Source organism: Petaurus breviceps, unplaced genomic scaffold, assembly GCF_028583685.1.
Source record: "Petaurus breviceps papuanus isolate PSGF00001 unplaced genomic scaffold, PetGlider_PUasm1.0 90842, whole genome shotgun sequence".
In the NCBI taxonomy this organism is placed as follows: domain Eukaryota; kingdom Metazoa; phylum Chordata; class Mammalia; order Diprotodontia; family Petauridae; genus Petaurus; species Petaurus breviceps.
In genome coordinates, this window is record NW_027187358.1 from 21,034,174 (window position 1) to 21,058,147 (window position 23,974).

The following is a 23,974-nucleotide window of genomic DNA, read 5'->3' on the forward strand; positions in this document are numbered from 1 at the left end:
GAAGGAAGGAAGGAAGGAAGGAAGGAAGGAAGGAAGGAAGGAAGGAAGGAAGGAAGAAATGAAAGGAAGGAAGGAATCTAGCCAGTAAACAGTAAACTCCAAGTTAAGTGGGCAGCTTCTAGCCATCAAATTTTACCTTCCTTTGGAAAGAAGGAGAGGGAGAGGGAGAGGATGAGCTGAGTTACCCAACTAGCTGGGTCATTTTGTCCATGAGAATGAACCTCTTGTTTATTTGAAGTCATACACAGGTTTCTCCAGCCTCTTGCATCATCAGAAGACTGATGAATGTTTTTTCATATTTTAAAATTCTCTATACTATTACCAAATAGATTTTTAAAAAATAACTGCAGTTGACATTAGATCTTTATAAAATACTCTAGTGGTTCAGCATTTAGTCAAAAAGAAAGAAACCACAGTAACAATTCTATTTTCAGTAATATGCTGACTTTCTTGGTACCCACTAGTAAAGAGCAATGAATAAACAAAAAGCATGTTTAAGTTTAGACACAGAGGCAATAAAATCAGAATTTGCTAGAAGAGGCAGGTTCATCTGGAAACAAAAGTTTAAAAGGAATAGAAAATGTTCATTGTAAGCATTTTAGCAGGACATTTTAGTGAAATGAGGTGACATTTTATCACTTTCAAACCTTAGTTGCATTTTCCAAGAAAAAAAAATTTTCATTTTTAACTATATCTCCAATAAAGTATTAGTAGCTGACTATAAAGATAAATCTAAAGTTAAACCTTTTATAATAAGAACCCAATTGATCAGAACCCTACAATAATTTTTTTCTAAAACATACATTTTCTAAAAATGGCACATGCTGACTTAGGAAAAAGGTTCAGAATACTAAAGTTATTGTACAAGGAAGCATGGTGTACACAACAAGGAGCCAGCTTTATTGAGGAGAAATAGTGTATTGTTTCAACCTAGCCTTGTGCAGCTGGGAAGCTAGACCACCTCTACCTGCTGCTTAGAGACCCTTAACTAAGGACCTAGGTTATGCTGACCAGAAATCCAGTCAGATAGTAAGACTGATACAAGGAGTTTTCCTACAGTTGTATATCTCAAGCAATCCATGTGTCTCATCTGAAAACTGGCCCCATACTAATCAAATCAGTTATTGTTTCCATGTTCCTGTGATTGTTCACAAACTTGTTCACTTGGGGGAGCAGGGGGGCAGAGGAAGGGATACCTCCTTTTCTGATGTCAGGGAATTGTATTTGTTCACCCCCCTCAATTGGAAAGTCTCTAATCTTTCCTTCAGTTACAAATCATATTTTCTAATATTGTATCCTGATTATTCCCTTTTAATTTATTGGGTTTATTTGATTAATTGTTTTTAATGTATAAAAATCTGTCTCCCCCTGTATTTGGAGTCCAGTCCTAAGCTGAAGAAGGGGGCCTGGGCGCAATTTGTTAGGCAACTGGCATCCATTGCTTAGTAAATGAATACACTTGGGATATAGAACCTTTGTCTCCTCAGTCATTTCATCTTTCGCCCACCACATCTCCAAATCTGCGTTCAAATTAGGGTAATGTGATAATATGGCAACTCCTTCAAGTAAGCTTCCCAGCTTCCCTTTTTCTTTAGAAGAAAGGGATTCCAAGATGGCAGTTGATGGAGTATAAACTGTTATCTGCTATTTCTGCTTCCAGATTTATACTTTGGGATCTTTGAGCTCAGTATTGGCTGAGGGAAAATGCAAACAGATGACTGGAATGTTTCCCAATTTATTCAAGGTTTGCTAATGAGTGATATGGAGGATCTTATCTATGTTCCCAGGTACTATTGGATCTATCACTTGGGCTCAGATGGACATTATCTATGATGTTATAATTAAAGAATCAAGGGGATGCCTTAGTAGGTTTCTAGGGGGAAAGCAAAACAAAGCAATAAATAATTAAGACTCCACAGGTATACAAATGACTTCCCAGAGGTTTCTTCCTCTTAAATTCCCTGGTCAGTGCCAGCGAATGGTTTTGAGTCAATCTCTTCACACTGAGGATCAAAGGCCTTGCAGAAGGGGGGAACTAGAGGCTTCAAGGCCACATGTGGCCTTCTAGGTTCTAGGTCATTTTGACCGAGTTCAAGTTTTACAGAATGAATCCTTTTATTAAGCGGATTTGTTCTGTGAAGTTTGGATTCAATCAAAGGGCAACACTTGAGTACATAGAGGGCCATACGTGGCCCCTCAAGGCTACAGGTTCCCCACTCCTGCTTGCGACTTTTACCCTTAGCATTCTATATACAAATTTTACATAGAAGTGTTAACTCAGATTCAAAATGGGAAGGAAAATAAACATCCAATACCCAAAGATCCTAACAAGGGGAGAAAAGCCTTAATTAATAATATAGCTAGGTGTGGATGTGTATATAATGTTCCTATTTTCTAGCAAGCAATCTCAGTTCATTTGCATTCCCCAATGAGTAAGAATGACATTTGAAATTATAAAATCCTAAGAAACAAATTAGCCTTATACAAGTGGTTAAAAAAGTTAGGGTTGGGGGGGATTATAGAAATCACAAATCAGATACTCTGAATGAATTGTGTCAATAATAGTTTAAGGGGCCCTACAATATGTAACAATTCTGGTGGACAATGAGGTGTGAACTACAACTGAAGTTTTTTTCACACTCATTACCTCCAAAAAGTCTCTCCCCACTGTGAAGTCTCTGTTGTACCACATTAAAGCATGAATTTCTAGGGCAAATTTTTCCATGCTCTTACATCTGTAAGGTTTCTCTCTAGTAGGGGTTCTCTGATGGACAAGGTTTGATCTCAGACTGAAGGTTTTCCTATACCTTTCCTATACCTCCATAAGCTTTTTCTCCAGTATGGAATCTCTGATACTCACTAAAGTGTAAGCTCCAGAAGAGTATAAAAGTCCCTGACAGCAGAAACTTTTGTTTTTGTATCCCTAACGCTTAAAGGGATACTTTGCATATAGGAAACATTTAATAAATATTTGTTCAGTTGGGTTGAAATGAATCCATACTCCTTAGTCAATAAGAGATGAAACTCTGGGGTGCAGTGAATAGAGTACCAGCCCTGAAGTCAGGAGGACCCGAGTTTAAATTCGGCTTCAGTTAAGTTTTGTGTTAAGTGCACAAAAGTGACCTTGGGCAAGTCACTTAACCCCAATTGCCCTACCTTCCCCCCTCAAAAAAAAAAAAGAAATGAAACTGGTTTTTGTGACACTGTTCTGTCCAAGTCCTCCTATGTCAAAATCCAAATCCCACCCACTATTTAAATATACCCAGAGCTCCATATTGGGCCCTCTTCTCTTCTTCCTTTATACTTTCAGTGCCATCATCAGAACCCTGGGTTCAGTCATTTCTATGAAAATAACCAAAATCTATACACCTAACCCTCATCTCTCTACTGAGATGCCTTCTAGACACATAAGACTGTATGTCCCATTGGACACTCAAACTCATCATATCTAAATTAGAACTCATTATTAAACCCATCTCTCCTCCCAACTGCCTTCTTTCTGTCTAGAGCACTGTCACTTTGAAGTCACCCAAGATTGCAACCTCAGAGTTATACTCCACTTTGATTCCTCCCCTGCCCCTACATCCAATTTGTTGCCAATTTTTGCTGATCTTTACCTCTATAACATCTTTTGCATCCATGCCCTTCTCTCCATTCAGAAGATCACCACTCTGATGCAGGTCGTCATCACCTCAGACCTGAACAAGCCTGCTAGTTGGCCTGCCTGCCACAAGTCTCCCCACCCTCTAATCCATCCTACATTTAACTTCAAATAAAACTTCCTAAAATTCTTTCAGGTCTGACCATGTCACTTGTCTACTCAATAAACTCTAATGCTCCATGTCACCTCCAAGATTAAATGTAAAATCCTCTGTTAGGCATTCAAAGCCCTTTATAACCTACTCTCCACCTCCACCTTTCCAGTCTTATTACACCTTGCTCTCCTTTAAGTACTCTGTGGTCCAGTGACATTGGTCTCCTAGGTTTTCTCCAAGCAACACATACCATCTCCAGACTTTGGGCATTTTGATGAACTATCTCCCACACCTCAAATTCTCTCCTTCCTCATCCCCATGTCTTCTATTACCTGACTCCTTCAAGTCCCAGCTAAAACCCCCTTCTACAGGAAGTCTTTTCTGATCCTCTTTTATTCTAATACCTTCCCTTTGTTTATTTTCTTCAATTTATCCTGGATGTAGCTTGTTTGTACATACTTATTTACGTTTTGTCCTACCCAATAGACTCTCTGTTGTACTACACTGAAGAATGACTTTCTAGGGCAGGTTTTCCCATACCCTTACATTCATGAGCTCTTTGAAAGGAGGAATCATCTTTTACCTTTCTTTGTAATCTCAGTACTTAGCACAGTGATTGACGCACGGTAGGTGCTTAACAAATGTTTATTGACTGACAGACTATGTCTCCATCATTCCATTCCAGACTTATTTCACATTACTTACTCTTAAGTACTCTATATTCTGCCTGAAATGACAGACCATCCAAACTGGCTACCATCTCCCACTTCTTTGTCTTTGCATTGGCTGTTCCCTGTGCATGGAATGTTCTTCCTCTTCACCTCTCCTACCTTGAACTCATAGCTCACTTTAAGACTAAGTTCAGGTTAGGTCTTTCCTGATCCCTTCATTTGTTTTTATTTTTATATATTTTATATTTACTTCTGTGTAAACGCATTGTATTCCCTCCCCCTCTTTACTTCAGTAGAATTTGAACTCCTTGAAGGCAGGAACTATTTCGTTTTTGTCATAGTAACTAGCATAGTGGCTTCAACAATAATAGGTGTTTTACACATGTTTCTTGAAATGCGGAATCATTAATTTAGGAGAGATTATATATAACAAAAATTGAAACAAAAAGGTGTTATAACAAATTAAGTGTCTTCCGGTTGTGAACTACAATATTAAATGGGTTTTAAAGTAGTGAACTCTAAATAAATCAGTAAGCATAGGCTGGAAAGAATGCAAATGACAATACACAAGTGAAATTGGCTAGTATATTCCTTAAGCCCAAAAAAGTGATCACAAAGAGTCAGACATGACTGAAGATGACCAAACAGCAATAACAACATCCCTGATACATATTCTTGGCCTGAAAAATACCCAATCACAATGGCAGATATTTTTTCAAATACAGAATTCTGCAGTTAGTGTATCCTCATATCATGTTCTATATATTTTTAACATTTATCTCATGTAAATGTTATTTTAATAGAAAATATACATTCATTGAAACCATATTTTCATCACATTTCTGTTACTATCTTAGAACTTTTATTTTAATCTCTTTGCAATATTGGCATAATCCATATATTTACTATGGAAAAAATTATACTGATCTGTCAAGGACTTCCTGGAAAAGGCACATTCAAAACATGTAGTGGGCATGCCTGATGAAAAAGGTCCCCAAGATTTCATTTCCTACTAGAGAGAAATTCCCTGGATTATATTTACTAAGTCTAGGCCCCATTACCATTACCAGGTAAGGTAGCATTGCCTGGTAAGGACTAACTGGTGGGAGGTGGGATTTAGAGATAGACAAAATATGAGAGGCAAGCCTTGGATCACAATTAAAGAGAGGGAGATAAAAGAGGAATACTTTTGGAGCAATGTTGCTATGGCATTCCTTGAACCCAGGAGTCCTAGAGGAATACCAATAATAATAATCCTGCTGCCCAGACAAAGTCTTTCCCCAGATAAACAGACTGTCCTAAGATAATATATATATGTATATGTATATATACTTATATACACACATATATGTACATATATATTTTTTCTTTTTCCAAATTAAATGTTAAAATAATTTAAAAATTTTTTAAGTTTGAGTTCCAAATTCTATCCCTCCATCTCTCCTCCCTCCCTAAGAAGGTAAGTAATCCATTATACATGTACAACCATATAAAACTTTTCCATATTAGTCATTTTGTCCAAGAAGACTTGAATAATAAAAAAGAATGAAAGAAAGTAAAAAATAGCATACTTCAGTCTAATTCAGACAGTATCAGGTCTTTCTTTGGATGTGGATAGAGAGCTTTACCATGGGTCCTTTGGGATTGTCTTAGATGATTATATTGCTGAGAATAGCTAAGTCATTCACAGTTCTTCATCATACAATATTGCTGTTACTGTGTACAACATTCTCCCGCTCACTTTACTTTGTTTTCATCAGTTCATTTAAGCCTTTCCAGGTTTTTCTGAAATCATCCCACTTGTCCTTCTTACAGCACAATGATATTCCTTCACAATCACATACCACAGCTTGTTTAGTCATTCCCGAGTTGATAGACATTCCTTTGAATTTCAATTCTTAGCCATCACAAAAAGAGTTGCTATAAATATTTTTGTACAAATAGATCCTTTTCCCTTTCCTTTGATATCTCTGGGACATAGAGTGAGGAGGGGTATTGCTGGATCAAAAGGTATGCATAGTTTTATAAACTTTGGGGCATAGTTCCAAATTGTTTTCTAGCATGGTTGGATCAGTTCACAGCTCTACCAATGGTGCATTAGTGTCCCAGTTTTCCCACATTACCTCCAACATTTATCATTTCTCTTTTTATCTATTAGCCATTCTGATAGGTATGAGGTGGTACCTCAGAGTTGTTTTAATTTGCATTTCTCTAATCAAGAGTGATATAGAGCATCTTTTCATATGACTATAGATAGCTTTGATTTCTTTGTCTGAAAAATGCCTGTTCATATCCTTTGGCCATTTATCAGTTGGGGAATGACTTGTATTGTCATAAATTTGACTCAATTCTCTATATATCTGAGAAATGAGGCCTTTATCAGAGACACTTGCTGCAAAATTTTTTCCCAATTCTCCACTTTCCTTTTAATTTTTGTTGCATTGGGTTTTTTGTGTAAAAACTTTTAAATTTTATATAATTAAAATTATCTCTTTTATATTTTGTAATTCTATTTTTTTTTTGCTTTAAATTCTTCTCTTACCCATAGATCTAAGAAATGAACTATGGAGCAAATTAGCTCTCCTAATTTGCTTATGGTTCACCCTTTATGGGTAAATCAGGTATAGATTTAGTCCTTATATTGGTATATGGTGTGAGATGTTGGTCTTATACCTAGTTTCTGCCATACCACTTTCCAATTTTCCCAGTAGTTTTTGTCAAATAATGAGTTTTTGTTCCAAAAGACTGGATCTTTGGATTTATCATATACTATATTATTATGGTAATTTACTATAATGTAATGTGTACTTAATCTATTCCATTGATTCACCATTCTTTTTCTTAGCCAGTACCAGACTGTTTTAATAATTTCCACTTTATAATACAATTTGAGGCCTGGTACAGCTAGACTGCCTTCTTTTGATTTTTTGAATTGATTCTTTGATATCATATATAATATGTAACCTTAGTTCTTCCGGATGAGTTTTGTTATTATTTTTTTCCAGCTCTATAACATAATTTTTGATAGATTGTTTGGCACAGTACTGAATAGATTACTTTAGGTAAAGTTGTCGTTTTTGTTTTTGTTATATTGGCTTATATTTATTTTTGTTATATTGGCTTGACCAATCAATTGAGCAATTGATATTTTTCCAGCCGTTTAGATCTGACTTTATTTGTGTGAAGAATATTTTGTAATTGTGTTCATATAGTTCCTGGATTTGTCTTGGCATGTAGACTCCCAAGTAGTTTATATTGTATACAGTTATTTTAAATGGAATTTCTCTTGTTGCTGGACTTTGTTGGCAATATATAGGAATGATGATGATTTATGTGGGTTTATTTTGTATCCTACAACTTTGCTAAAGTTGTTCATTATTTCCACTAGTTTTTTAGTTGATTGTCTCAGATTCTCTAAGTATGCCATCATATCATCTGCAAAGAGTGATAGTTTTGTTTCCTCATTGCCTATTCTAATGCATTTGGTTTCTTTTTCTTCTCTTATTACTATAGCTAATACTTCTATTGCAATAATAAATAATAGAAGTGATAATGGACATCCTTACTTCACCCCTAATCTTCTTGGGAAGGCTTATCCCCACTACCGATAATACTTGCTGGTGGTTTTAGATAAATACCATTTTAGGGAAAGTTCCCTTTATTCCTGTGCTCTCTAGTGCTTTAATAGTAATGAGTGTTGCATTTTGTCAAAGGCTTTCTCTGCATTTATTGAAATAATCAAATGATTTCTATTTTTTTTTTGTTGATATGGTCAATTATGCTGATAGTTTTCCTAATATTGAACCAGCCCTGAAATTTTTATATAAATCCCACCTGGTTATAGTATATGATTCTTGTGATATATTGCTGTAATCTCCTTACTACTATTTTATTTAAACTTTTCATCAATATTAATTAGGGAAATTATCTATATTCATTAGGCAAATTGTTCTATCCTAAAAGAACTTCTGAGGGAAATCTTGGGGTTGTTTTCCACTACACACCTCTGAGACTGTGATGTTAAAGTTCAAGCATGGAGACTCTAGAGTCTTTAATGTTTTTATTTTAAGTTTATTATAAAAATCTTAGAAGATCTTTTCCACCTGAGGAGAGGCCATCCATGCCTCAGAATCAGTAGAGGTCTTCCATCAACAGTATCTTGCTGAGGCTTTACCTTAAAGCCTACGGATCAATTCAAGGAGGAGAGATGGTATTTAAATCTACGACCTGCCTGGCACTACTTGGTCATAAGGAAATTGAGGGACCTGCTTTGTGACCATGGTAACATGTCACAACAGAAAAGAGATTGGGAATAAATACAATTACTATAAAAATCAAAACTTTGGAAAGATATATGGAGATGGATAAAGTTATTTCTAGTAATATCCCTCTTAATCCATATTAAGGTTCTCTTTTCCAGTCCTGTGCTTTCTTCCTTATCAGTGCCTTGGATTTTTGTGTTTTGAAAAAATCCTAGCTTCTAACATGGATTAACTTCTAGTTTATGCTTGTTGTCTCTTTCACACAGGAGGATATCTGTTTTTCCTCAACCCCATTTTGCTGATTGCTTAATGGTCACTGTGTATAGATAATCCCTAACTCTACTCCCTTGTTGTGCATGTTATACCCCAGCACCTAAAACAATAGCTTGCACAGAATGGGTGTTTAATAAAATGCCTATTAAAGGAAGGAATTAATTAATTAATAAAGGAATATTTTTCATAGCTAAGATATTGATAATGCTAACTATCAAATAATGTGAACTCTGAGAAATGAAATGGTCAAAGGGTTTCCTTTCTGACTAGAAAACTACAGAAATCAATCAATTAGTACTTATTAAGTACCTACTATATACTAGGAACTGTACTAGGCATCTTTTGATCTCCAAACTCATAAGACCCCGCCTTATAAACTAATGCAATTTTGCCTTATTAAGGACCACAATTGCAAATATTTACATGAAGATAGTAGTCCAGCAGAAATTAAGTTTAAAGCATCATCTCATATATATTCCAAGATAAACTCCAATTGGGTATATTGAATAATAAACAAATGAAAGGTTCATGGAAGAATTTACTATTTAGATCTTTTGATAGAGGAGGATTTTATGACAAAACAAGCGATTAAAAGGATCACACAAAATGAAATGAACAATGTTGGTTATATAAAATTTTAAAAGATTTTGTTCAAACAAATCTAATGTAGTAAAAATTAGAAGGGAAATAGATAACAGGGGGAGAGGGAATTTTGCAATAAATTTCTCCAATAAGGTCTCATATTCAATATAGGTAAGGAACTGATGCAAATTTTTAAGACTAAGAGCCATTCCCCAATTGATAAATGGTTGAAAGATATGAATAGGCAGTTTTCAAAGGAAGATAGTCTAGCTATCAATACTCACGTTAAAAAATGCTCCAAATCACTAAATTGAAAAGTGAGAATTAAAGCAATTTTGAGGTTCCACCTCAAAAGGAGGCAACATTGTACCTTTGCATTTTGAATTCTCCCATATTTGATATCCAATTTTCCTCTTTTTCAAAGGAACAAGTTAGTTTTGAATCAAAGGGTCTTGACATTCATAAAGAGAAAACCACCTCTTCAATTCAATATGACTTGTTGGGAACCCACTGATTATACTGGCTAGAGCCAATTGGAGTAAAAAGTAAGTTCTGTTCTACTTTCCAAGATTTTTTTAGATCACTTGGTTTCAGTTATTAACACAAAAGTACCATAGACTGCTAATAAAACTGGTATCCAATTGGGAAAGGTGGCATAGGAAGAAGACAAGTATTGAAGAGGCTGTGAGAAAACAGACACACTAATATACTGTTGATGGAGCTGTGAATTGGGTCAGCCATTCTGGAAAGAAATTTGGAACTATGTCCCTTTTGACACAGCTATACAATTGCTAAGTATACTTCACATAAATCAAAGAAAGAGGAAAAGGAGATAGATAGATAGATAGATAGATAGATAGATAGATAGATAGATAGATAGATAGATAGATAGATGTATATACACACACAATATTTATAATATCTCTTCATTGTAGCCACAAAATGAAAACTAAAGGAAGTATTTTCCTATTGGGAAATGATTTAAAAAACTGTGGATATAAATAGAGGTAGAATATTATTATGCCATAAAAAATGATGAAATGGACAATTTCAGAAGAAATTGGCAAGACCTCTATAAAACTGATGCAAAATGAAGTAAATAGAAAAAAGAGAACAATTTAAACAATGATTACATCATAGGGAAAATCAACTCTGAAAGACCTTGATTGCTACCAATGAAAAAAATCCAAAAGAGTGAAAATGAAATATGCCATTCACCTTCTGAAAGAGAAGACATAAACAGGGGTGGGGGGGGGAGTGAGGAGGTATAACCATACAGACAAGGAAAAATTTTAAATCTCAGGAACCAAATGCTAGTGTAATAATTATAAGGTAAAAGAAGTACATTTTCAGGCATGGATAATGTGGAAATGTGTATTGTCTCACTATACAGCTATATATTGAAGGCTTTATTTTTTCATTTAAAAAAATCTGTTCAAACCTGGGAGGCAATAAGGGGAGAAATAAATAAATTTAAAATGCTTGTTAGTTGAAAAAATTAAAGGGAAAAAGAAAATATTTACATGACTAAGAGTGCTCTCTGGTTAGCAGATGTACTCATTATCTACAGAATCTTTACTGCTTAAACAAAGTTATAACTTATAGCATGAATGTCAGCTACAACAATAGTTCTTAGATGTTCTCTCTACCTCCAGGAAAATCAGTTGTAAGATGTTGTAAACTGAGTTCACTTTGGAACTCGCTGCTCCCACCCATCTATTCTTTCAGAAATAATAGCAGGAAGATCTGAGATAGACAATCCTAACACTGATGCCAATGAGTGGCATACCAAGCATTGGAACTTAGCACCCAAGGGACCCTTGCCTTTTTAGGTCTTGGCAGTTCCACTTACTGCACAATCTCTGGCCAGTCACTTTGTTCTTGTAAAGGAAGCAGAGTAATGAGGAATTACAGTGAGGCTGAACCATGGGAATGTGATGATAGGAGGGAGAGTAAAGCCAAGTAAGGATAACAAATCTGGATCTGGCCCCAGGACTAGGAGAAAATTGCAACTTGAAATATTGGGCAGGGATAGGAACATGGAGTGAGAAACAACCAAAGGTGAGAGAAGAGATATAGAAAACCATTCTTTTTTTTTTTTAAAAGGTAGCAAAGGAAGAAGAAAAAGAAGAAAGTATTGATAACTCCATAAAAAAGCTTTATAATCAGTTATTCAGATAATTCTGATTCTGAAACTATGTACTTCTGTCTAATAAAGAATATGTGAACCACTATTTCAAACCTGTTCATAATGGAAGGTCATTCGACATACAGTGTTCTTATCTCCACAAATGAGTTTCTCTAAGCATCAACAGCTGCTCTTTATGGTTGTTGTCCTTGTCAACATTGCAGCTGTAGTCCTTGTTATTTAAGGGATTAACACTCCCAGCAAGAGGTGAGTTCCTCAAAATAAAGATAAGTTCTGCCTTCTCCCCGTGAGCATAAAATTCATTGATATGCTTAAAGATCAGGCTTGTGTGTCTAATGTATCTGGGGGTTAGGCGTCCTGTCACTACTTCTCTGCCTCAGTTTCACTGGGGATAGGTAGGAGCAATGTGAAACAGTGGATCTAAAGCTGGACTTGGAATCAGGAAGAATTGAGTTCAAACTTGACCTCAATATTTGTGTAACCCTGGCCAAGCCATTTAGCCTCTATTCACCTCAGTTTCCTCAACTGTAAAATGAGTATAATAATAGCATCTATCTACCAGTCTTGTCATGAGGGGGGGAAATGACATAATATTTGTGAAATACTTAGCAAATTTTAAAGATAACTCTTATCTATCATCAGCATTATTACCTTCTATTGTAGGGAAGCTAGGTGGCACAATGGATAGAGCACAGGGCCTAGAGTCAGGTAGACCTGAACTCAAGTCCAGCCTCAGACACTTATTAACTGTATGACTGTGGGCAAGTCACTTAATTCTGTTGGCCTCAGTTTTTTCATCTAAAAATGATCTGGAGAGGGAAATGAAAAATTACTCTAGTATCTTTGCCAAAGAAAATCCCAAAAGTGGTCAAAAAAATTTGAACACAACTGAAAACAAATAAACAAGACAAATTTTCATGGTGACTGTGGGAATAAAATGGAACAACAGATGTGAAAGTACCTGGAAAACTTAACAGTTATGTTTTTGTAATTATATATAGAGTTTATCATTGGGGTTTTTTTTGTTTGTTTTTTTTTTTAAAGCAATTGGGGTTAAGCAACTTGCTCAAGGTTATATGGCCAGGTGTTTCTGGGTGGGTGCTAAGTATCTGAGCCCGGATTCGATCCCCAGGTCATCCCGACACTGGGGCTGGTGCTCTTACTCGCTGTGCTACCTGGTGGCCCCTATCATTGTGTTTTGTGTGTACAATGGACACCATATTGGTAGATAACCTTAAAGTACATTTAATGCCCTGCCTATAGTCAGTTCTATAGTTTACTTTGCAGATAAGCCAGGCACTCAAAGAGTATTTATTAAGTACTTACTATGTACCAGAGACAATGTCAAAATAGGTATCTACGAGATATATGCCCAGTGTAAATGAAAGGTTACTTCAGAGGGGAAAGACATCTGCACAAAAGGGAATTTGAGTATTAAAGAAAACCAGAGAAGCCAAGAGGTGGAGGTGAAGAGGGAGAACATTGTAAGCCTAGGGAAGGGACATCTTGTGACAATACCTGGAGTCCAGAGATGGAATGTCATGTTCAGGAATCAATCAAGAAACATTTATTAAGGTGGCGGAGTCAATATGGCAGAGTAGAAGCACGACCTTCCCTCGGCTCCGGCTTCTACCTTCCCCAATCCATGTAAAAAGGGGACTCTGGACAAACTTTGGTGCTGCAGAACCCACAGGATGGCACAGAGAAGCTAACCTCCTGCTAAGGACAGCCCAGCAGGCCAGCAGGAATCAGCCAGCGCAATGCTCTGGGAGCCGAGCCCACACCAAGGCTTTAGCCCCAGGGCGGGCCTGACCAGCCACTGGCCAGAGGGACTCCAGATCAGCAGCAGCTGTGGCCGTTTCCAGAACTATCAACACATAGATGCCAAGGACAAAGTGAGAGGTCAGTGCAGTCTGGACTTTGGGACCCAGTAAGTGGGAGTTCTTGACTTTTTCCCCCCAGGGTGAGAAGCCACTGAGACACTGGCACAGCCAGCCAGTGCCACGTGGCAGCTTCAGCTCCTGGCCTGCAGAGTGTAGGGGGACCAAGCGACCAGTCTGAGGGGTAATCGCTCTTGCTTTAACCTGCTTGGATCTGGATTGCAGTCTAGGATGGAGGTCCTGGGGTGTGTGTCCAGCTTGCCAGAGTGTGTGGAGACCTCAGAGAGGGCACCCATCTAATACCTCTGGCAACTGAGAAAACCCGAGCATTTAGGATGAAAGCTCCCCTGTCTGGTGGCAGAGTCCTACTGTGGCAAAAAGCCCAAAGGTCAAGTAATTGAGTGGCAAAATGAGCAGGCAAAGGAAACAAAGCAGACAGAAGATTCCAACATTACACTCCTATTTTGGGGACAAAAAGGAGCAAAGCATGGAACAGGAGGAAAACAGTGAAGTCAGAACTCCTGCACCAAAAGCTTCACAGGAAAATATGAGCTGGTCACAGGCCATAGAGGACCTTAAGAAGCAGATAAGAGAAGTGGAGGAAAAATTGGGAAGAGAAATGAGAACAATGCAAGAAAATTATGAAATGAGAGTCAACAGCATGACTGAGGAAAATAATACCTTAAAAAACAGACTGACTCAAATGGCAAAGGAGGCTCAAAAAGGCAATGAGGAGAAGAATGCCTTAAAAAGCTGAATTTGCCAGATGGAAAAAGAATCTCAAAAGCTCACTGAAGAGCATTCCTTCAGAATTAGTTTGGAGCAAATGGAAGCTAGTGACTTTATGAGAAATAAAGATACTATTAAACATATCCAAACAAATGAAAAAATAGAAGGCAATGTGAAATACCTCACTGGAAAAACCACTGACCTGGAAAACATATCCAGGAGAGATAATTTAAAAATTACTGGACTACCTGAAAGCCATGATCAAAGAAAGAACCTAGAAATCATCCTCCAAAAATTCTCAAGGAAAACTGCCCTGATGTTTTAGAACCAGAGGGCAAAATAGAGGTTGAAAGAATCCACCAATCACCTCCTGAAAAAGATCCCAAAAAGGAAACTCCTAGGAATATTATAGCCAGGTTCCAGAATTCCCAGATAAAGGAAAAAATATTACAAGCAGCCAGGAAGAAACAATTTGAATATTGTGGAAACACAATCAGGATAACACAGGATCTGGCAGCTTCTACACTGAGGGATCGAAGGGCTTGGAATATGATATTCCAGAGGTCAAAGGAGCTGGGATTAAAACCAAGAGTCACCTACCCATCAAAACTGAGTATCATGTTTCAGGGGAAAATATGGTTATTCAATAGAATAGAGGAGTTTTAAGCATTCTTGCTGAAAAAAAACAGAGTTGAATAGAAAATTTGACATTCAGATACAAGAAGCAAGAGAAGCATGAGAAGGTAAACAGGAAAAAGAAATCATAAGGAACTTATCAAAGCTGAACTATTAACATTCCTACATGGAAAAACAATAATTGTAACTTATGAAACTTTTCTCAGTAGTTGAAGGGATTAGAAATATGTGTGTGTGTCTATATATGAGGGTATATGGGCATATGAATACATATGTGAATGTCTGTATATATGTTTACAGGTATACATAGATAGAGGGCACAGGACCAATTTAACAGGAAGGGATGATGCTTAAAAGGTGAAATTAAGAGGTCAGAGGAACATAATGAGAGGAGATGGGGAGAGACAGATTGGGGTAAACTATCTCATACAGAAGAGGCAAGGGAAAATGGTTACAATGGAGGGGAAGAATAGGAAGGCAAAAGGGAATGGGTCAACCTTATTCCCATTGAATCTGGCTTGAGTAGGGAGTGAAATACACACTAAATAGGGTATTTCACCCTCCGGGAGAATGGGGGGAAAGGGGATAAGAGGGGAGATGATGGAAGGGAGGGCAGGCTGGGGGGGGAGGGAAGTTGGAAGCACCCACTTTTGAAAAGGGACAGGATCAAAGTAGAGAATAGAACAAGTAGGAGGTGGGATAGGAGGGAGGGAAATATAGTCAGTCTTTTACAATATATCTACTATGTTATTGTTTTGCATTAGCCACACATGTACAACCTATACTGAACTGCTTATCTTCCCAGTAAGGGTGGGTGACAAGGATGGAAGGGAATGAATCTGGAATTCACAGTTTTAAAATCAAATATTCAAATATATATATGTATATATATATATGTGTGTGTGTGTGTGTGTGTATACTATTATTAATACCATCTTACATGTAATTGGGAAATAAGATATACAGGCACTGAGGCATAGAGATCCACTGGAAAAGTCGAAGGGGATATGGGAGAGAATATGGGAGAGAGCAAATTGTAGGAGGGGATATCCTGTGGGACTGCTATTTTGGAGCACTGGGTGGGGGAAAAATGGGGAGAAAATTTGTAACTCAAAATCTGGCAGATGAATGATGTAAATCAGAAGTTAATAAAGCATTAAAAAAAAAAGAAAAGAAATATTTATTAAGTGCCTATTATATGCGGGGCATTAAGCTAAGCACTGAGGAGACAAAAAGAGGCAAAGGACAGTCCCTGCCTTCAGGGAGCTCAAAATCTAATGAGGGAGACAATATCCAAACAAATATATAACAAAGCAAACTATTTACAGAATCAATAGGAAATAATCAACAGAAGGAAGACAGTAAAATTAAGAGGGATTGGGAAAGGTTTCCTGTGGAAGATAGGATATTAGCTGGGACTTGAAGGAAGCCAGATAAGCCAGGAAGTAGACATGAGGAAGGAAAGAATTCCATGCATGGCGAACAGTCAGTAGAAATATCTGGAGCTGAGAGATGGAGTGCCTTGTATATGGAACAGCCAGGAAACCAGAGTCACCAGATTAAAGAGTTCGTGTCAGGGAGTAAGATGTAAGAAGGCTAAAAAGATAGGAGGGGGGTAGGTTATAAAGGGGTCTGAATGTCAAACAGAGCATTTTCTATTTAACCCTGAATGCAGTAGGGAGCCACTGGAGTTTTTGAGGGGGTGCTGGCGAGGTGGGAGGAAATGATCAGACCTGCACTTTAGGAAAATCACTTTGACGATTGAAGGGAGGGATGAATTGGAATGGGGAGAGTCTTGAGGCAGGCGGACCTACCAGCAACTATTGCAATAGTCCAGGCATAAGTACCCATACCAGAATAGTTAACAGTGTCAAAGGAGAGAAGAGGATTTATTTGAGAGATGTTAAAAAAGTAAAATTGACAAGTCTTGGGAACAGCTTGGATATGGAGGGATGATAGCGAGAAATCCATGTTGATGCCTAAATTTTGAGCTTGAGGGACTGGGAGGATGGTGTTGCCCTCTACAGTAATAGGGAAGGTAGGAGGTGGTAAGGGTTTAGGGGGAAAGAAAATAAGTTTCGGTTTTGGACATGTTGAGTTTAAGATGTATGCTGGACATCTGGCTCAAAACATCTGAAAAGCAGTTGGAATTTCAAGATTGGAGGCCAACAGAGAGTTTGGGACAGGAGAGGTAGATTTGTGAATCATTAGCATAAAGATGGATCAGCAAGCAGGTCAATATAAACAGATTGTGGAATGTTTGGAGGTGAGTAAACTGCAAGAAGACTAAAAACATAGGAAAGGGCCAGGTTGTGAAGGGCTATAAATGCCAGGGTATTTTATATTCTATCCTGGAAACAATAGGGAGCCACTGGAGGTTATTAAGCGAGACTTGCATGATAGGATAATCATTCTGGTAGCTAAGTGGAAGATAGATTAGAGTAGGGTGATACATGAGGCATGTAGACTAAGAATCAAATAGTTCAAGCTCCTGTGACAGCTGTGTGACTGCAGGAAAGGAAACATACTAAAGATGTTGGTTATGTGTCGGGGGGAGTTGAGTATGGCACTGAGCTTGTAGGCCTTGGTGACTCAAGGTGATGGTGCCTTCAACAGTAAAAGGAAAGGTGAGAAGAGGAAAGTGTTTGGAGGAAAGATGAGTTCTGTTTTGGCAGATGGAAAGTGAACCATTTACCACTGGAGTTTCTTATTTGCTTTCTATATGTGTGTGTGTGTGTATGTATATGTATGTATATATGTGTATATATATATGTATATATATGGAGAGAGAGAGACAAAGAGAAGAAATTAATTTCTCAGATAAAAGGCCCTGAATTTCAAATATCTGCATTGTCACAGATCCACCCCTACAAATTACTGTCCCAGGATTCATTGCTTTAGAGACATTGGGGGAGAGGGGGAGGGGACTTAGAGCTTGTAGAGAATCTGTGTGTTCGGAAGAAATGAAATCTGTGAAAAGCAGAAACAGCTGAAGAAAGCTGACTCTGCGGGGAAGGTTCCCAGGCCTAGTTTTTCCTCTTTAATCCTTGCCTCCCCTCTATTTCATCCCTCACACTGTCTGAAATTGTTAATTTTGCTTTGTTACACTGCTTAACGTTCCATCAATCAGAGATTTTATTTCCGTTAAGAACCCTCCCCTGGAATATTACCATGCTGTAAGAAATGATGAACAGGTTGGTTTTAGAAAAACATGAGAGACTTACATAAAATAATGAAAAGTAAATTGAGCAGAACCAAGAGAACAGCATACATAGTAATAGCAATATTGTTCTAAAAATAACTATGAATGACTATGTTATTCTGAGTATTATAAATACTCAAGTCAACTACAAACTACCTATGAAGGAAGATGCTATCAACCTCCAGAGAAAGAACTTAGAAGTATGCATAATGTGGTTATTATATGTGTGTGTATGCATATATATAATAGATATAAATTATATATGTATAGATTGTGTTCATTTATACATGTGTATAATGTATATGTACAATGTCTATATGTGTATAATAAATGTGTACATATAATATATAAATTATATATTTATGTGTGTGCACATATGGGTGTGTGTCAAATGGTGGCCTTCTCTAGAGCATGTTAGGGAGGGAGGGAGGAAGACGGTTCAAAACTTAAAATGCAACAAAAAATTAATTTAATTTAATTTAAAAAAGAAAAAGCTTTTTGTTTAAAAAAATAATACAAATACTTTGGTATGTTTAGAATAACAATATTAATAATTTGTACCCTAGGGTGACTTAATAGCATAGAATCTTAATGGTAGATAATGTAGGGAGGTGACACAATGATAGAATATGAGCCAAATGATAGTCCCTACCCTCAAGGAGCTGGGAAGATAAGACATAAAAGGGAGTTGGGGATAGAGGGATTGGGGAAGAAGATGGTTAAGTTCAGAGAATCAAAAGCATGTCCAGGAAGGGAATTAAAAAATTTTTTTAAAAATTGACTTGGACATCTTCCCAAAATAGAGGCCTTTCTACTTCCCTTCCCCCAGGAACTCATCAGTGAGGGAAGGGGGCCTGAGCAGAGGGATGTTCCTCAGTGAAAAGGCCCCAGGGTACTGAGGGAAGTTCTAGAGTGAGAAGGCAGCTCGGGAATGATGGTAAAGTCCATGTAAAGCCAGGAGGAAAATGTGGAATGAAACCTTGGATGACTATATAGTCCTAGCCTGTATTCCATGTATGAATCCCCCTATTCATGTCTCTGACAAGATATCCTCTATTTAAATATCTTCAATAACAGGGAGCCATTCAAAAATGAAACTAAAATTAATTTAATCAGATTACTTTCCTTCTAATCTAGCTGGGTTCAAATGCAATAGAAAAATGGGGTTTTGAATGGAGACTTAACCTGTCCTTTCTCACAAAGTAAAGAAATTATGGGGAGATACAGAGTGGCATAAGCGTTATGAGGACCAGGAAGAAAAGGCACCAATATGTGGAAGGGAGGTACAGAAAGGAAGACGGGAAGGTGCCAAAAGCAAACGATTGATTTCAAAAGTTTACCATGGGTCAGCGCTATACCACAAAAGTGAAAAGAAACACTATTTCTCCTCCTATACCAACCTCACAAGACCTCGTCCCCTCCTACCCCATTCCCTGAGCCCAGGATTCAAAGGAGTTTTATTAGTACATTTGTGGGGTTTAATGGGTTATTTTGGAAAACTAGCAGCTGTTCAGACTTTACAAGATAAAATCTCATCTCAGTTCCAAGCAACCAATTTACAAATGATTTTTTTCTAATATACTCATTCATAAATTAAGGACTGCCCACATGGTGACTACATATACAGTAACTACAAACCATCTCTGAGATGAGTAGATCTTTAAATATGTGTATATATTTAAAGCATATGTGTATTGTATGTGTGTGTATATATGTATGCATTTAAAGTTATTAATAGAAATCCATGGATTCCTATGCATGAATGCTCAGTAGCTGTTAACCAGACTGCCTCATTCTCTATAACAGCCATCTGTTTAGAAGTACTAGAGCATAAGAACTTTGGAGGAAATATGATCCACATTATTCTAACAAGAATATCTTAGAAACTGGAAGGGAAAGAGATAACAGTTAATAAGACTAGAACACCCAAAATCTATAAAAGGCTAGTATTCTTTCTACATAAGCATCTTTTCTGGTTATAGCCGATAGGGAACCCTACTAAAGGGGGAAGGCTGAACCCTACTAAACCAACATGCCATTTTGAGACAAGGATGGAGAAAGAGAGACAAAGAGAGATAAAGAGACTGACATTTAATATAAAGTACAAGGAATATCAGTAAATTCCTGGCTCATTACAAATCTACAAATACATGAAAGTGGTTTCTATATGGCAGAAATAGGATCCTTAACAAAAAAAAACAACAAAACAAAACACAGAACAAACAATTATTTCTGAAGGGGGACAGAAATGAATTGCCAGTCAAAATTTGTCCTAACCAGTTCCCAAAGAGGGAGGGGCAGAAGGACCAAGCTGGAGCCTGCCATTCTGCCCACCAAGAGAGAAAGGAAGAAAACTGGAACACTTGCATCAACAGGAAGGAGAAATAGAGGGGATAAGTATAGCCAAGAAGGCTCCCGCCCAACTGCTCACGAGGAAGAGGGAGAGAAGGTGAAGAGAGCAGAACTAAGATGTCTGTGCTTGCATGCCCAACAGGAAGGAGAGAGTGCCAGAAAGAAAGGGAAGTGGCCTCAGAAGACCTAGGTGTCCATATGGACTGAGTACTACTTCCAGTTAAATAATGTCATGTGCTAGGATCTAGGACTTGCCAACTCTGCTCTCTTGAGGAGGTAACACTGTCCCTTTGCATTCTAAATTCTCCAAATCTGAAGGTCAGCGTTCTTTCTTTCCCAAGGGACAAGTCAGTTTTGAATCAAGAGGGTCCTGTCTTATTAATAAATAGAACTCCTCAACTGACTTACCATGACTTCTTGGGAGCCCATTGATTTTCCTGACTAACACCAGTTGGGGGAAGAGGTAAGCTATTCTCACTAACTTTCCAAACTGGTACTAGTTATTAATATAAGAATGCCATGGATGGCTGCTCAGATAAATTACTTAACAAAAGCATCTATGAATAATCAATAAAGCAGTTGCAAAGAAGAAAAATAGTGGAGAAATAAAATGTCAAGAAGTTGAAACAAGAGATGAACCATTAAATAAATCTCAAAATATCCAGGACTTTGGTTTCCTCTTTTGGTACAGAGTTGCTACAGATTTCATGTAATGAGACTAATTCCGCATACCAGTTAAATTTGTCAAAGTTTGATGCTTACAGGTAGTCAAAGGGTGGTAAATAAAATCTGAACATTAGTCCTAAAGCTACTATGATCTACTTTAGAAGCAAGGCTTTTCTTAATGGCAAAACAATTGTTGGCATCTTGAAATCAATAAGAATTAATTAGAAGGAAATCAGTGTCCTATACTTTGATAACATAGCCAAAGGCACAATATGTTAAAACAGCATGATATATAAAAAGAACCCTGGATCTATGGCCAAAGGACCTGCCACTTACTACTTGTGTGTCCTTGAACAAGTCACTTACCCTCTCCAGGCTTCAGTTTCCTCTTCTATAACATGAGAAGGTTGAAACAGATAACCTCTAATATCCTTTCTAGTACTAGACTCTATCATTTATGTTGCCCCTGGATGAAGACAAAGATTTGATGTAAGTCGGTGTGAAAGGTTTTTAACCCCAAGTTTGGCTTTTCATCACTGTTCAACAGAGCCTGTCCTTAAATTTGCCCTAAACCAACGACTTCAGTAAACTCTGAAATGACTTCCACCATTCTATTCATCCTCTGAGAAGCACTCAATTCTTCCAACAAAGAAGATCCACAAATCATACACAGAACACTGGAAAGAGTACATTAAAATAAACTTCAAGGAAATCTGGGTTGTCATCCCATTTATTTTCCATTCCTATAATAATTTCAAAAAAGCAAATTTCCTATCCCAAAGATAAGTAACAAAAGCAATGGTTGGATTAAAAGCCAATCCCTCCCATCTCCACTACCATCTGTACCACCACTAAGCCAACACCTCCTTCACTCCCAGTTTCACCTTATTGCAATCTTTTATATAGTTTTATTTTCAGAAAAGGATAATTGACTGTCTTTGGGTAGTGGCTGGTATATTTTCCTTACCAAAAGTACATGTGGGTTAGGGATGGGAAAAAGTAAGGGGAGTGTCGTGGGAACAGTACTGGATTTTCAAATGCCTGATCTTCATTGATTGTCAGTGGTAAACTTGAGTTCTGTCACTGTCTTTCCATTATTTCTACAGTACTATACTGCTATAAATATATTTTCTTATATTCTTCTTATAGCAACACATGACTGTTAAATTTTTATTATGTACCCCAGTTTGGAAACTTTCCAATGCAGATTTCAAGTGAAATTCAAGTTTGGAAACAGAGCTAATTTATTTTAATCTCAACTTTTAGCCTTTTCAGTTACTTAGCACGGGTCAACTCCAACACATTTTCTGGGTTGACCATTGCCATCATCTATTAGGACTATTAGTACTAGAAGAGAGAGAAAGAGTACTCACAGGGGGTTAGTTATCTAGTTGAAACAAAAGGCACAGCCATGAAACAGTTAAAGAATACTATGGGTGTTGGAAGAAGGGGTAGGGAGAAAAGCTTCCTTAATTTCCTTTCTCTTCAAATAAAAAAATTATCTGACTCTGCATTCATCTTTTCCTTTGCCTTTCTTTTTCAGAGAAAATATTCCTTCTCCTTTACAAAGCTAACTCCTGCACCTATTTCCTTGATGCTTTCCCCTCCTTCCATATTCCTTAATGTCAAAATATCTAATATCCCCTTTCACTCCTTCATCTTTAAGTCTAATTATTCTTAGCTGACTCCTTTCCCTCTGAGAATAAATATTACCAAGGATCCCTTATTATTTTAAAAATGGACTTTTAATTATTTAATTAAATATTTCCCAATTGTATGCTGAAAATTTTTAACAATCATTTTTTAATATTTTGAGTTCCAAATTCTCTCCTTCCCTCCCACCCCACTCCCCTCTTTGAGAAGGTAAGCAATTTGATATCAATTAAAATATGTAGTCATGCCAAACATATTTCCATATTAAAGGCTCTCCTATTATTAAAAGAAAACAATCTTCCCTTGATTGTACAAACCCCTAGATATTATTATCCTTGTCAGAGTCCTTTAACCTCTAACTGACAAGGTCCTGGAATCTGTAGCACAGACAAGCCCTTAGGATGAAAGAGTGGCTCATGGAAATATTCTTAGGGACAGAACCTATGTGCTGACACTGGGAACATTTTTCACTATAGCCAAAATCTGAATTTAAAATGTACAAATTTTTAAAATTGTTTTTTACATGCAACCAGGAAATAAGATAGACAGGCAATGGGGTACAGAAATCCATCTTGCCTTACAAGAAAGGGGGCGGAGGGTAAAGAGGGAGGACATAAGAGAGAACAGATTGGGGGAAGGGGTACTCAGTATGCTTGCTATCTTGGGGTGGGAGGTAGGGGAGAGACGGGGAGAAAATTTGAACTCAAAATCTTGTGGAAATAAATGTTGAAAACTAAAAAATAAATAAATTTATTTATAGGAAAATAAAAATAAAATAAAATATACATAGTTGAGGGGCAGCTAGGTGGCGCAGTGAATAGAGTACCACCCCTGGAGTCAGAAGGACCTGAGTTCAGACACTTGACACACCTGTTAGCTATGTGACCTTGGGCAAGTAACTTAACCCCAACTGCCTTGCCTTCCTCCCACCAAAAAACAAAACAAAACACATATTTCCAAGGTGGGGAATAGCATGGCCAAAGATGAGATGATGATGATGATGATGAAGACAATAGTGGCAGCCACAAACACCCTGAAGACACATGCATACCATGATTCCCATACTCTTATTCCCAAGTAGAAAAAATTTCCAGGTGGATGACAATTAGCAAAGTACAGAAACAGAAACAAAATGGTCTCAATTACAAGTCTCACTTGGCTCTT

General features: G+C 37.3%; 1 long non-coding RNA gene across 2 annotated transcripts in view; it reads right to left on the reverse strand.

Moving 5' to 3' along the window:
• Positions 1-23,974, reverse strand: part of LOC138148842 (uncharacterized) — a 156,358-nt gene that overhangs the window by 34,475 nt on the left and 97,909 nt on the right. The window contains exon 6 of one of the 2 annotated variants that reach the window (XR_011165190.1): positions 21,054-21,623. The exons of the other annotated variant lie outside the window; for it this stretch is intronic. This is a non-coding gene — a long non-coding RNA (uncharacterized lncRNA). Of the gene's footprint in view, positions 1-21,053; positions 21,624-23,974 lie in introns of those variants that run through there. 2 annotated transcript variants of the gene reach the window in all.